Raw genomic sequence first — 12,919 nt, 5'->3', positions numbered from 1 at the left:
CAAGATAACGAGTTAATTTCCCATTTTCCGCATATACTTTTTCCCAGTGGTTTCCTCGAGATCACGATGATTGGTGTGTCTTAAACCTGATTCAAGATTATGGCTGCCTCAAGAAAACCATCAGGAAAAAGGATACGCGGGAAACGTCCCCTCTGGGCTTCCGTAGTTTCCTGTGAATCTCTATTTGTCCCTCATTAACATGAAGCTAAAATATAGACTCAGTAATTTAAATATTCAAAAGCAGTTAAGTGTCAGTGAAGATCCGTTAGTGAAACAAAAATTTAAGTTTAACAAGAAACTTTATCTTGTTTATCTCCGTAGAGCCTTCTAGCTTTTTTACTGGTGCACTGTAAAAAAGTGTCTTCCTTCAAGCTGACAGATAAAATCATCAAAGGAGTTTCCAAATCCTCAGCGACCCACAGCCATAAATAAAACAAATATTTCCAGACTTTTCTGGGGATAAACCTGACTTCACTGTACTAACAGAGTTTTCTGAATGTCAGCAAAGTGAGTAACCATCTGCAGCTGTCAGCCTATCAGCAGGTCATCATATATTAATGAATTAATATATTAATGAATCAACAGCAGCTCTGAGGGACGGCGGCCATCAGAGCCTTGTGTCAACGGGCTTGTAAAAAGATAACCTGTAAAAAGATAATAAAAATCTGCACACACCAAAACTGACATTTTGTTACCATATGCCCTGCAAAAACACAAAAATGTTACCAAGTATTTTTGGTCTAGTTTTTAGTGAAAATATCTAGTACACTTGAAATAACAAAACTAACTAGCTTGTTTTAAGTCAATAATTCATTAATAATTAGCCAATAATTCACTTATAACAAGATATTTTTACCATGTTATAAGAGAAATAAAATGGTAAATGAAACTAGTACTTTTTATCTTGTGTGGGAAAAATGTCCTGTTCCACTGGTCGAGTATTTCTTTCATAACTAGTATTTTTCTTTATAAATACTGAGGAATATTGACTTAAAACAAGCTCTTATATCTTGCTGAGATGTTACTTCTAAATTAGTTTCTCTTATTTCAAGTGTACTAAGATTCTAGACCAAACTACTTGGTAATATTTTGTGTTTTTGCAGTGCATTTCTATGTTACAAAGGCCCAGTTGTAGGCTGTCGTCAGATGCTGAAAACAGTATTCATTTGGAGTTAATGTCAGACTCCTTACTTATCTTCTCACCAGTCTTACAGAAATATCAGATTTTCCTAACTTTTTTTTGTACCTTCTCCTTACTGATACCTTTATACAGCATTTGGAGCTTGATTGCTGTCTGCAAAGTGTCTCAAATCCTACTGGGACCGCTGAACTTCATTTCTGATTGATCAGATTTTCTTTAACTGATGGCGGATGTGACTTCTTAGATCTTGATTCATGAAATAAATCGACTCCATCACATCCATCTGAGAGCAACGTGCAGCTCCACTGTAAACCACTGTTGATTTTTCTCTCTGACGTGTGAGTAAAGCCTGTGGATAATCATGCCAAATGCCACATTAAACTGTAGCTTTTATATACATAATGTTATGGTATTTATATGGATGTCAAACTAAAAAAAAAAAGTAAAATGAAGGTTTAACTTGTTTTTTATCCACTTATCATGAGCTGAAATCAAACTAATGTTAGTGTTTGTAATTAACTGTAGTATCTGTACACACAGTAACATCCTAACTGATTGTGTTGTTTTAAGCTTAGGGTGATTTTTTTGTCATTAAGGGTTTTTACATGTTGAAGGAAATGTCAACATATTAAAAAAATGTCAGCGATTTGTCAACATTTGTGTGTTTAGTCTCTGATTGGGAGGCAACAGTTGCTGTTTCTGTTTCATATTTATTTAAATAAATGGTTGTTTATCCTTTGTTGCTCATTTTTCTGTTTTTACCTCGACCACTGGCTTCTTATCTGTCTGACCTTTGACCTCTATGCATCCTGGGAGGCAGTTTCCAGAGTTCCCGATCCTTTTGAACATTTTTTTAAGTATAAATGGAAAACAGAGAACGTCTACTTACATTTCAAAATAAAAGCACTACCATAAATCGCAGTAATTGTAGTGATATTTCCGAGATGTTGGCTAAATATTGATGTTTGCTGTCACATTAAAGACAACGTCTGTTTTGATTTATTTCTGAAATAATGTGAAACTGACACAAACAGCTAAAAACTTAAAGATATTTTTTTAAATATAAAACGTACTTGTATAAAACCAGCCCACAGACACAGAAACTGAACTGTTAAGTTTTTGTTCTGAGTTTCAAAGGACAAAAAATGTTCAACTTTTGAAACTCAAAGATTTCCAAGTTTTTTCTAGAATATTTCTGAGATGAAACTCAAAATTTTCTAGCAATTTTTTCACTTTTGGATCTCAGAAATGTCCTTGTTTCTTCTAGAAATTTTCTGAGATCTTAAAATTTCTGACTTTTTTGGCTGAAATTTACTCCCTTTTTTCTATCAACTATCATCCTGAAACACCATGTTATAACTAAACTGTCAGAATAGTGACAGTTTTAACAAATATAAATTTTTTTACAGCATTTCTCTTTTTCAGTGAAATAACTGGACTTAAATTAAAACAATTTTTTCAGAAAACTGCTTCATATTTTATAAAAGTTGTACATCTTTAAATTATATTCATACTTTTTCCCAATCTTAGCAGGAACCCTGGAGTTGTAGTGAGAGAGTGATGGAGAGAACGAGTAGAAAAGGGGGAATGGGAAAGAGGAGGAAACTAAAGACATGTGAGATCAAAGACAGAAAGAGAGGATGTGTGAAGAAGAGGAGGAAGAGGGGGATGTCCTGCGGTGGGGGCGGCTCTCTGAGGCTGAAGCCGTTTAATGAAACAGTGATTTATGCATCGCTCCATAACCATAAAACATAAAATATTCCCCCATCGGCTGCGACGTTCCTCCCCCACCACACACACACACACACACACACACACACACCGTCCAGCTGGCTCTTCAGTGAAAGCTGCAGCATCTTTCCATCACCCCACCTCCACCTTTGCAAACCTTCCTCCTCCACCATGTTTCCCCTTCCCCCTCGTCTCTCTGAGCTTTAGAAGGATAAATTCATGACAGCAGCGCCGACCCAACCCCCCGACTCTAATAACGCTTCACTGTGACGATCTGCTGCACACAAAGAACCAAAACAAAATATTCAAACATAAATACAGCATCTGCCTTCCTCTCCGTCAGATGCCATTCTGCAGGAGGGTTTTGAAAAGCAAATTAAATCCAGTTTGTCTCATTTTGACGTAGAGAATCACAGCTTCAACAGCTTCAAAGAGCAAATGAGTCCAGGGAGCTTTAAGTTAAAATAATAAATAAATCAAGCTGGCTTCATCACCTCTTAATGTATGCTCACACATACTGTGTTAATATAAACCGCACACCTCCCAAATTTAGCCTTCAGCAGGTTCTGCTGGAAATTCTGCTGCGTCGGCTCAAAAAAAAGAAACTAAAGTCTGAAAGTCTAAAAATCACCAGACAGAAACGATGCAGGTTGATGCTCTCTGTGTTTTCACTGAAAAACTTTTGGTTTTCTGTTTGATAAACATCAGGCCTCTGCAGCGTTTCTGATTTTTTTCAGATTAGAAAAGTTTTAAAATCAAGTTAGAACCACGATGAGACATCAGGTCAGAAGACGAGGAAAAGTTTGATTGTTTTTAAATTGTTTTATGTTGTTAAAGGTCGTAAATTACCCAAGGCTGTAAATGTTATGTTTTAGGTTATATTTAACTCTTTTCCTCATGCAAGTAAATAAAAAGGAGAGAAAAACAGAGAAAGTGAGAGACAGGAGTAAAGAAAGAAAGATTTAAGATCTGTGCTAAATTTTAAAGATCAAAATAACATAATAAATGGCAGATTTTAGCAGCTGTGGGAACTGTCTAATGTAATGACTGTACTATAGAAAAAAAGAAAAATCTCTGCCAAACATCTAGAAAAACGCCTAGAAAAAAATTAAGGAAATTTCTGAGTTGAAAAGTTGAAAAATCTGAAATTTTGAGATTAATCTTAGAAATTTTCTTTAAAGAATTTAATATTTCTGAGTTTGAAAAATTTAAAATGTTCTAGAAAAAACAAAAATAAATGTAGATTAATCTCAGAAATGTTCTAGAAAAAATTTGTCTAAATTTGAAAAATTTTTTACTTTTAAAACTCAGTTTTTTCTAGAAAATTTCAGATTAATCTCAAAATAAAAAAAAAATTTCTAGCAAATTTTCAACTTTTCAAAAAGAAAAATTCTTTTTGTTTTTTTCTTAGAAATATTTTGAATATAAAAAATTCTGATGTTTTTCCAGCATATTTTGACGTTTGCAGTTCTGAAATTTCCTTGTTTGTTTCTAAAACATTTCTGATTTTTTTATTTTTTTTTTGGCAGAAATTTACTCCTATTTACTTTTTTCTATTTACAATGAACCTGATACATCGCTGTTGATAATGTCCCATTAAAAATATTTTATAAATATTTAATATTTATTTTATATATTAAAATACAGATTTACAGATCTAATTGTTAAATTAGAATTTTATATTGCTTTCCTTTACTTGTGATCCAGAAAAGACCCAAACGCCTCATGAATCCAGAGAGATTAATTTTTTTAAATTAACCATAGCTTGATATGTATTAGTCTTAATAAATTGATATTAATGTATTTTATGTTTTATAAACAGGGCTTGCATGTTCTTCCGCCTCTGGCCAGCAGGGGGCAGTATGCTGATCCTGCTCAGATGTTTCCTCCTGGTTCTTCCCATCTCTATTCATGTTGCCCTTCGTCTTCTTTTATCTCTGTTTTGTTTCCTGACGTCTTTTGTCCAAATCTTTTCCTCCTAAACTCCCCTGATGATTCATCCTGTTTGTTTTTCATCAGTTTTCACCCTGTGTGTTTTATTTCCTTGATTTTTGATTTTTTTTTCCCTCCTTTCCTTTATGCCTCCTCACTTGTTTTCTGCTTCTTTAATGTTCTCTTTGCTTTTTCTTTGTTTTTTTGAGTTATTTTCTTATCTTGCCTAGTTTCCTCCTGCATTTTCTTTGGCATCGTCTCTGTTGCTCCTGTTTTCCTCTCTCTGATCCTCTGGACGCAGCGTGGAAAGTTTCTCACACATGGATCAAATGTTGAACATAAAGAATAACGCCACAGTATTAGGATAAAAAAAGAGGAAGCTCTTAGGATTTTTATCTTAAGCTATAACCCTTTAATACTTCTCAGGTGAAATCTGACCTGCCTTCACATTTAACAGCAACAAACATTTTGTACTTTTTCATGTCGTCACCTAATTTTTGGCGTCGGTGGGTCAGCTGTCATCCGTATTTCTCATTGTTGGTTTTAGATCAAGCAGTTTGGGACAAATCAATAAAAATCACCAAATAGATATTTGGTTTGTCTTCTCTGTGGGGAATCTTTAAGCTTTAGCAAAACGAGTACAACTGCATCGGAGTGATTATTTACAGTTAATAACACACAGACACACACTCCCATTCACTTTTTATTAATGTATAAAGCCTAATCTTGACCTTTAACCTACATGCCTATCCCTAAATCCAACCTAAACCTAATCTCCATCCCAAAATCAGTGTTTCTTCTTATGGGGTCCCAATTTTTGGTTCCAAACAAAGAAAACTGTTTTAAACCGTATCAAAAACAAGATTTCATCAAATATAAACAAAATGGTCAGATTTTAGTGAACTTCTCTTTAGTTTTTGGTTAAGACCACCAGCAAATTTTTCCTGCTAGCGCCAGACTAGCATGTTTGTTTTGGTTGTATTTACCCAGAATGCCCTGCGCTATAGTCCACTTCCTGCTTTTGGAGCGCTCTCTGGTCTATTTGCATCCACATATACATTCAATGTGCACAAGAATTCACTTCAACTGAACCGACATAAAGGTTTTTAGGTGGACCAGACTTTGATTTTTTGATTCACATTAAGAGTTTGATGACACATTCACATGTCAACAGACAAACCAAACTTAGACAACCGAACTAGAGTTTGATTAAAGTGAACTAAAACGGACTGGTGTGAATCCACCCTACATATCAGCTACCGTTTCTAGTTTTATCCTTTTCTATCTTCTCTTGTTTTGATTCCAGTCTAGAATCAATTTCTTTTGCTTTCTGCATACGTTTCCTTTCTGTCACCTGTTGTTTCCTCACACTATAATCTCTCTCTCTACATGCAGAGCTTCTCTTTATTTTCTTATTTCTCGCTTTACTTTAGTCTGTCTTTAATTTTTTGTATCCGTCTTCCTTCCACGTCCTTCTGGCCCCACATGATCCAGTTGAGCTCTGGTTTCCACTCGTCTTTCTTTGGCTTTTCAGCTGTTATTACCTCCTACGCTCCTCTCATTTCACTTTATCTCTCTTTTACCCCTCCCCCTCTCCTGTGGTTTACTTTGTGCCTCTTGTTTACTTCTCTTTCATTTTGTTTCCTCTCTCTTTTGATTCCTGCCGTCGTATTCCCCATTTCTTCATCTTTGATTTCATCTTCCTGCCCTTCCTCTCGTCTGCTGCTTCCTGTCCTCTTCTTGATTTTCATCCACTTCTCTACAGTTTTGATTTCCTGCTCTTCACTTTATTTTTTCTCCTTTCTTTTATCACATCTCTGCATCCTCTCTCCCTCTTCATCACCAAACCTGTTAAAAGTGCTTCTTCTCCACAGATTTTCATGTCTTATCTGATTCTTTCCTGGGAAATTTTTTTATTACTTATTTTAATAAAATAATTAAATACGTTTTTAAAAATTTGTTTGCAGGTTTCCTTTTGTCAAGTGTTTGGATGCAGAACTTTTCAGCTGTGAAAAACGTGGTAATTAAGAGTTTCGTTCTCATTGTAGGGCTTGACAGTAAATCAATAAAGAACAGATATGTGATCAATGTCGATACAGATGATGTCTGATCAATAATTTCACTGAACTCCAAACCAGAACCGTACAGCATTCTGGGGGATGTAGGCAGAGGAAAAGCTTTAGCCGCTCAACCTCGAGTTTGGTGGAATCAACTGCCCTGCTCGCTCTTTGGTTGCCTAGCAACTCACACGTTCTTTGGTTGCCTAGCAACGACCTGTAGAGTAACTGGCACAGAAGCAGTTTAAAGTTTTTCCACTGTGCCTTATTATAACTGATTAAAAATAAAAAACAACAACATGTGGTAAAAACTGCAGTATTTCAGATATTTAACAAAAAACTAATCAATAATTATTATTGATATCGACCGCTTCTAAACGTTTTTATTGTGATGCGGTTTTCAGCCATTTTGTCTCATTCCTTAATTATTTTTTTTTTCTTCCATAGATCTGTCTAGTGTTATTTTTGCTCTTATATTTCCATGTGTTTATTCTTTTGTAAGTAATATTCTCTTTATTTTTTTTACTTTGACTACCCCATTATTTACATTAAAACATTATTTACAGTAGTGTTCTCTTTTTCATTAATGTGCTGTTGTTGTGTGTTGTACTGTCATGTATAATAAATACATAAATATATATCTTCCTGAGTTAAAACATTAGCATTGTTGTTTCTAAATGAACATGAACTTCTTTTCTTTGGATTATTTGAAGTCTGAAATCATTTCCTTATTTTTTGCTAATAAACTACATTTTTGCTTCAGAGACATGTTGTCAGAAGTTCATAGAATAAAAGAACAAGGTTAATTTTACTCAAACATAAACCTATAAACAGTAAAATCAGAGAAACTGATCATTTTAAGTTGTCTCTTCATTTTTTCCAGAGCTGTTTATCTTTCTTATCGTTCTCTTCATTGTCGATTATCCTGATTTTAAAAATATTTTTGTTCGTTCTCGTCATGCCCTGCTTGTGTTTTCCTCCTTTTTTCCGATACGACAAATTCTTCTTCTACTATCTGTTATTTTGTTATATCTGTTTGGATTCTTTATCTGTCTCTTTCCTTTGTCTTTTCTCATCACTTCTTTCTTTGCTCCATTCGCCGAGCGTCTCTCCGTTCTCTGCAGCAGATGCCATTTTATTAGTATGATTAGACTTAGTGGTCTCTAGGTGCCCATTGGATCTACGGCCGAACCTCCAGAGGCCAGTGGTTTAAACACACACACACACACACACACACACACACCCCCCCCCACACACACACACACACACACACACACACACACACACGCACACCAGGCTGCTGCGCCGCTGCAATACCTATAAGATACTGCTAATGCTACACAGAAGAAAAAGAAGAAAAGAGAGGACAAAAAGGACAAGGGGTGGAGGGAAAATTAAGGAAATTAGGTGAAGATGGGAGGAGAGGAGCAGATTGGGAAAGAGGTTGGCTGTTGAGAGACAAAAAGAGACGGGAGAAGAGGAAGCGCCAGAGGCAAACTGAATTTTTCAGACGTTTCTAAAAAAGCAATGAAAAAGGTAAAACTTCCAAGGTGACCTGAGAGAGGAAGAAGGACGGAGCGAAGCTCGTTTCCATCAGGAGGAAGGTGGCTCAAATTCATATCGTTTTAAGTTTTTATTAAATTTCACTGCCACAACACAAACAAGCTTCCTGGAAACATTCAGAAAGTTTTACAGTGCAGATGAGGGATTTAACTAGAGCCTCTCTGTGTTTGTATAACATTAAAAAAGTTCAGCTTTTCTACATGTGGAGTGAAATTATGGAACTTAAAAAATAACCAGTTGAAAATAAACATGGTTCTCAACAGGTACAGGGACAATGGAGGCTTTAATTATCGCCAAGGGTTTTCACAGATCACTCGTTTTTATTTACGTAATGTTTTCCTTTAGTCTGAAAATATGAACTACTGCAACATTTGTCTGAGATCTAAGATGCCATTGCAGACAGAAAATAAAGAGAAGAGTACATTTTTATTAAACAATACTTTCACATTTTGAGATTATTTGAGAGCATTTTTGAGCTTGGAAAGTCAAAACTTTGCTAGGAAAAAAAACTCAAAGTTTTAGACTGAGCTCAGAAATCGTCTAAAAAAATGGTGGGAAAATGGTTGCGTCTCAGTTTAGTTTTTAAAAAGTGATGAAATAAGCATTTGCTTCTTTCTGCTCCCTTTTTGAACATGTTATGTTGACATTACTCAACATTAGTGCTGGACTGTTATTCATTTCATTACTTTGTTTCGGTTGTTTTTTTCATATGTGAAATAAATAATTCAAAAATGAATATAAATGTGGTTTCATTCTGGCTGCATTTAGATCCTACATGCACTAACTACAGAGATCCCCATATATATATATATATATATATATATATATATATATATATATATATATATATATATATATATATATATATATATATATATATATATATATATATAGATAGATAGATAGATAGATAGATAGATATAGATCTATATCTATATAGATCTATCTACATAGATCTATATAGATCTATCAGAGTTTCATTGTGAAACAGGTTCATTTTGGGAAAAACCAAAAATCTGAATGTTCCTTAAGGACGTATTGATAAAACCCATAAAACTGTTAAAATATTACAAAATATCTGTTTTTTCAGCATACAATAAATGTTTCTTAAAATTAAATATTGAACATCTTTTCACATTGATCAGTCTGACCAGATTTTTAAGATTGCGTTTGTGGTTTTTTCCAATCAAAATCAGATTTTGTGGCGCTAGTTTAGAAATATTTAAGATATTTTTACAATATTTCCGCTAATGTATGAGGTTTTTTATTACTCGCCGTATCAAGCAGTCACTAAACCCAGTGTTTCTGACCAATTCTGAGAAAAAATTACAATAAAATCAGAAAAAAATGTGGGAATTTGTTGAATGTGTGAATTTAGTGAAGAACTGGAAGGACTTATTGATGTAATTTGGAGTCTAGAGGGCCAGGTGAAAACTTACAGCGGGCCATATTTGGCCCCCGGGCCTCATGTTTGATGTGATTAGATTAAATTTCAGTTTTAGAGACTCGCCTGCAGGGCAGTAATAAACTCAGCAGCTTTGTGTCTCTGCTGTCCCAGTTTGGTTCTAATATAACTTCTAAACTCTTTTTTAACTAAATGCTAGAAGAAACATTTCTGAACCCGCTGCTGGAGCATTATTTTTATTAACAATTATTCTTCAAATACAAAAGAACCCATTTCATTAGCTACTTTCAAGCACCAAGACAAATCAAAGAGAAAGCTTTTTAAAAGAAGGGAGTTTTTGTAAAGTAGGTTAAGAAATGTGACTTATGGTGGGCCACCCTCCAGTGCACCTCGGCTCCTGCACTGGTGCTTCGTTTAAACCACTAAACGCGGCTCAGACAGGCCTGGGGAGAAAGCCGTATGGGGCTGCCGCTGAGTCTTAATTGAATAAGCTGATGTGGTTCCATTAATCAGTAATGGGGAGCCTTGCTGAGCCCAGCCACCACACGCCGCAGCGGGAGGCGCTTCTGATGGAGCCCCTGACATTTTCACAGGAGTCGGTGTGTATATGAAAAGCAGACGGAGAGCAGAGAAATGTGCGCTCATGTCTCAGGAGTAAAGGTCGGAGCGAGGGGAATATTTTATATCTGATGTTTCCACTTCTAAGTTTCCTGAGGGCAAATTTCTCTGTCTGTCTGTCTGTCTGTCTGTCTGTCTGTCTGTCTGTCTGTCTGTCTGTCTGTCTATCTATCTATCTATCTATCTATCCACTGTTCTGCACAGTGTAATTGTACCATTTAATGAGTGCAGTATTAGCCCAGGGTCAGAGTGACATGAAGCCTGAGTCTGTCTGCAGCATGTAGCGAAATCACAACATCCTGCTCTGGGTTTGTATCTAAGAAATCATTAAACAGTCACTTAACAGGCACATGACCAAACAAAAGTATTTTGATTTTAATAACAAATGATTAAAGATATTTAGATTTGTAGTTTCTCAAAGCAGCAAGAGACCGATCATGAAAGCTGTTGGCTGTGCTGTTCAGACTTGTGCCCAATTCTTGTGTTTGCTGCCCTAAATCTCAATAAAATCCATCAAAGTTTGTGGTTGTAAAATGTGAGAAAGTTTGTGGGGTTTGAGTCTTTTTGAAAAACACCAACTTTGTGAAAATGTCTCTATTCTGTGCATGCAGAAAAATAATCTTTGTATTTTTTGTAGAGTTTGAAAAGTCACATTAAGCCTCCCTATCAAATTTCTTTTTTTTTATACATTTTTTACAATTCAAAGTGTCAGAAAAAAAAAGTCTTGACTGTAAAATTTCAATCCTACTTTCAGGTTTTCTGTGTGAAGACCAAATCTGTGTAGTGAAGTAACTTTTCAATTTCATTTCTCCAATTTGAGACAGACATTACCAGCTGCTCCGCAAAATTGGATAAAACTGATTCATGAAGCTGGGGTGAAAAGCTATATCAATATACATTTAATGAAAAAAGAAGAAAAATGGGGAGAAATGTCTTCAACAACCATCCAGTAGTCACATTGGTATATTTATTCTGTCTGACATTGACCGTGGTCATCCATATATGTGCAAATAAGCAAAGTAAAAAAACAAGAGGACAAAAGCGGTATATGGTAACTAAAGAAGGAGTCTTTTCGCAGCCCCAGGCGTAGTATGAGAAATAAATATTTGATAAGAGGATGACCTACTTCCTGTGCCCTGAAAAGTTATTTGTCTTTTTTTGCCTCCCTGCACTGCAGAGGCCGCTTTCCACAAGCCCTGCAGCGGAAAGAACCAAAGTAAAAGAGAGGAGAGCCAGGAGAGAGGGAGGAGGAAGAGAGACGGAGAAAGACAAAAGAATGGGAGGCCAGAAAGAGGTGAACTGGAGAAAGAATAAATGTTCAGCTGGAGTCGATCTCAGAGCAACGTTAGTACTGTGGGCTGAATTAATTCATGAAAGCCACAACGATGTATATACAGGTTTATTATTGTTTAAGGTGTTTATTTATATTTAAATGAATTGGATGTTTTGTGTTAGTGTTCAGTAAAGAAGTAGTAGATGCTTTCTTTTATTGACACTTTACAACTATGTCACTAAATAATTCGAGGCGCCATGATGGATGTCTGAAGTATTGAACAGAGCGACTGAAATTGTTTTCCAAAGTTGTTTTTACCAGTTTATTCATGGCTTCTACTTGTTGGAGTCGAACTAATTTGTCTGTGAAAGTAACACACCTGGTTGGGGCTCAAAAGTCGAGATGCTAACCAGTTTTTTATTTTTTTTAAATTTTTATTTATTTATTTTTTTTGCTAACCAGTTTTTACCTTTTATCCATTCTAGGCTACATGACGGTGCGGTCTCCATGGTTACCACGGACGCCAAAACAACCAATGCGCTCCTTTAAAGCTTTAAGACAGACATCTGTCATCTAATATCGCTCCTATTTAGTTGATCTCATTCTAAAAATGGTCACAGGGCGCTGCGCGGTCAGCTGGACAAACACACAAGGATGCAAATCAAACTTGTCATTTTATTGTATAACTTTTAATGAGAAAATATACGGCGGCGATATTGCACATTATTCAGGTGGATGCGAAAACATAAATCTCTCCCCCCTTCCCCCTCGAGGGAAGGAACTTCAGGGTGAAGGACCGACGCTCAACCCCCCCTCCCTCCCCGAGGCGACGTTACGTGAAGTGTAAAACTCGCTACATGTACCTCGTTATGTGCGAGAGGTGAAGAAGCGTGAGGCGCGCTGGACTGTATGGGAAAACATAATCGGCGCGTCGCACCCTCCAGACGGGGTTTTGGCGCCCCCTCTGGTGGTGCGCCACTATGCGTTGCATACGCTGCATACCCCCTTTTTGCGCCTCTGGATAGCGGCTGTCAGCTGTTAATAACAATAATGACCGTCAGCCCTCGGTGTAACCGCGGATTTGCAGCGAACACTTTTTACAAGGTAAGAAGATTAACGTTCACATATTTTATAAGTATGATTAGAAAGATATTAAATAACGCATTGTGGAGAAGCGTCTAACGGTTAGACCGTTGTCC

Source organism: Poecilia mexicana, unplaced genomic scaffold, assembly GCF_051168715.1.
Source record: "Poecilia mexicana isolate PSO_F unplaced genomic scaffold, ASM5116871v1 scaffold_1, whole genome shotgun sequence".
NCBI classification, from domain to species: domain Eukaryota; kingdom Metazoa; phylum Chordata; class Actinopteri; order Cyprinodontiformes; family Poeciliidae; genus Poecilia; species Poecilia mexicana.
Note: the sequence above shows the minus strand (reverse complement) of the source record.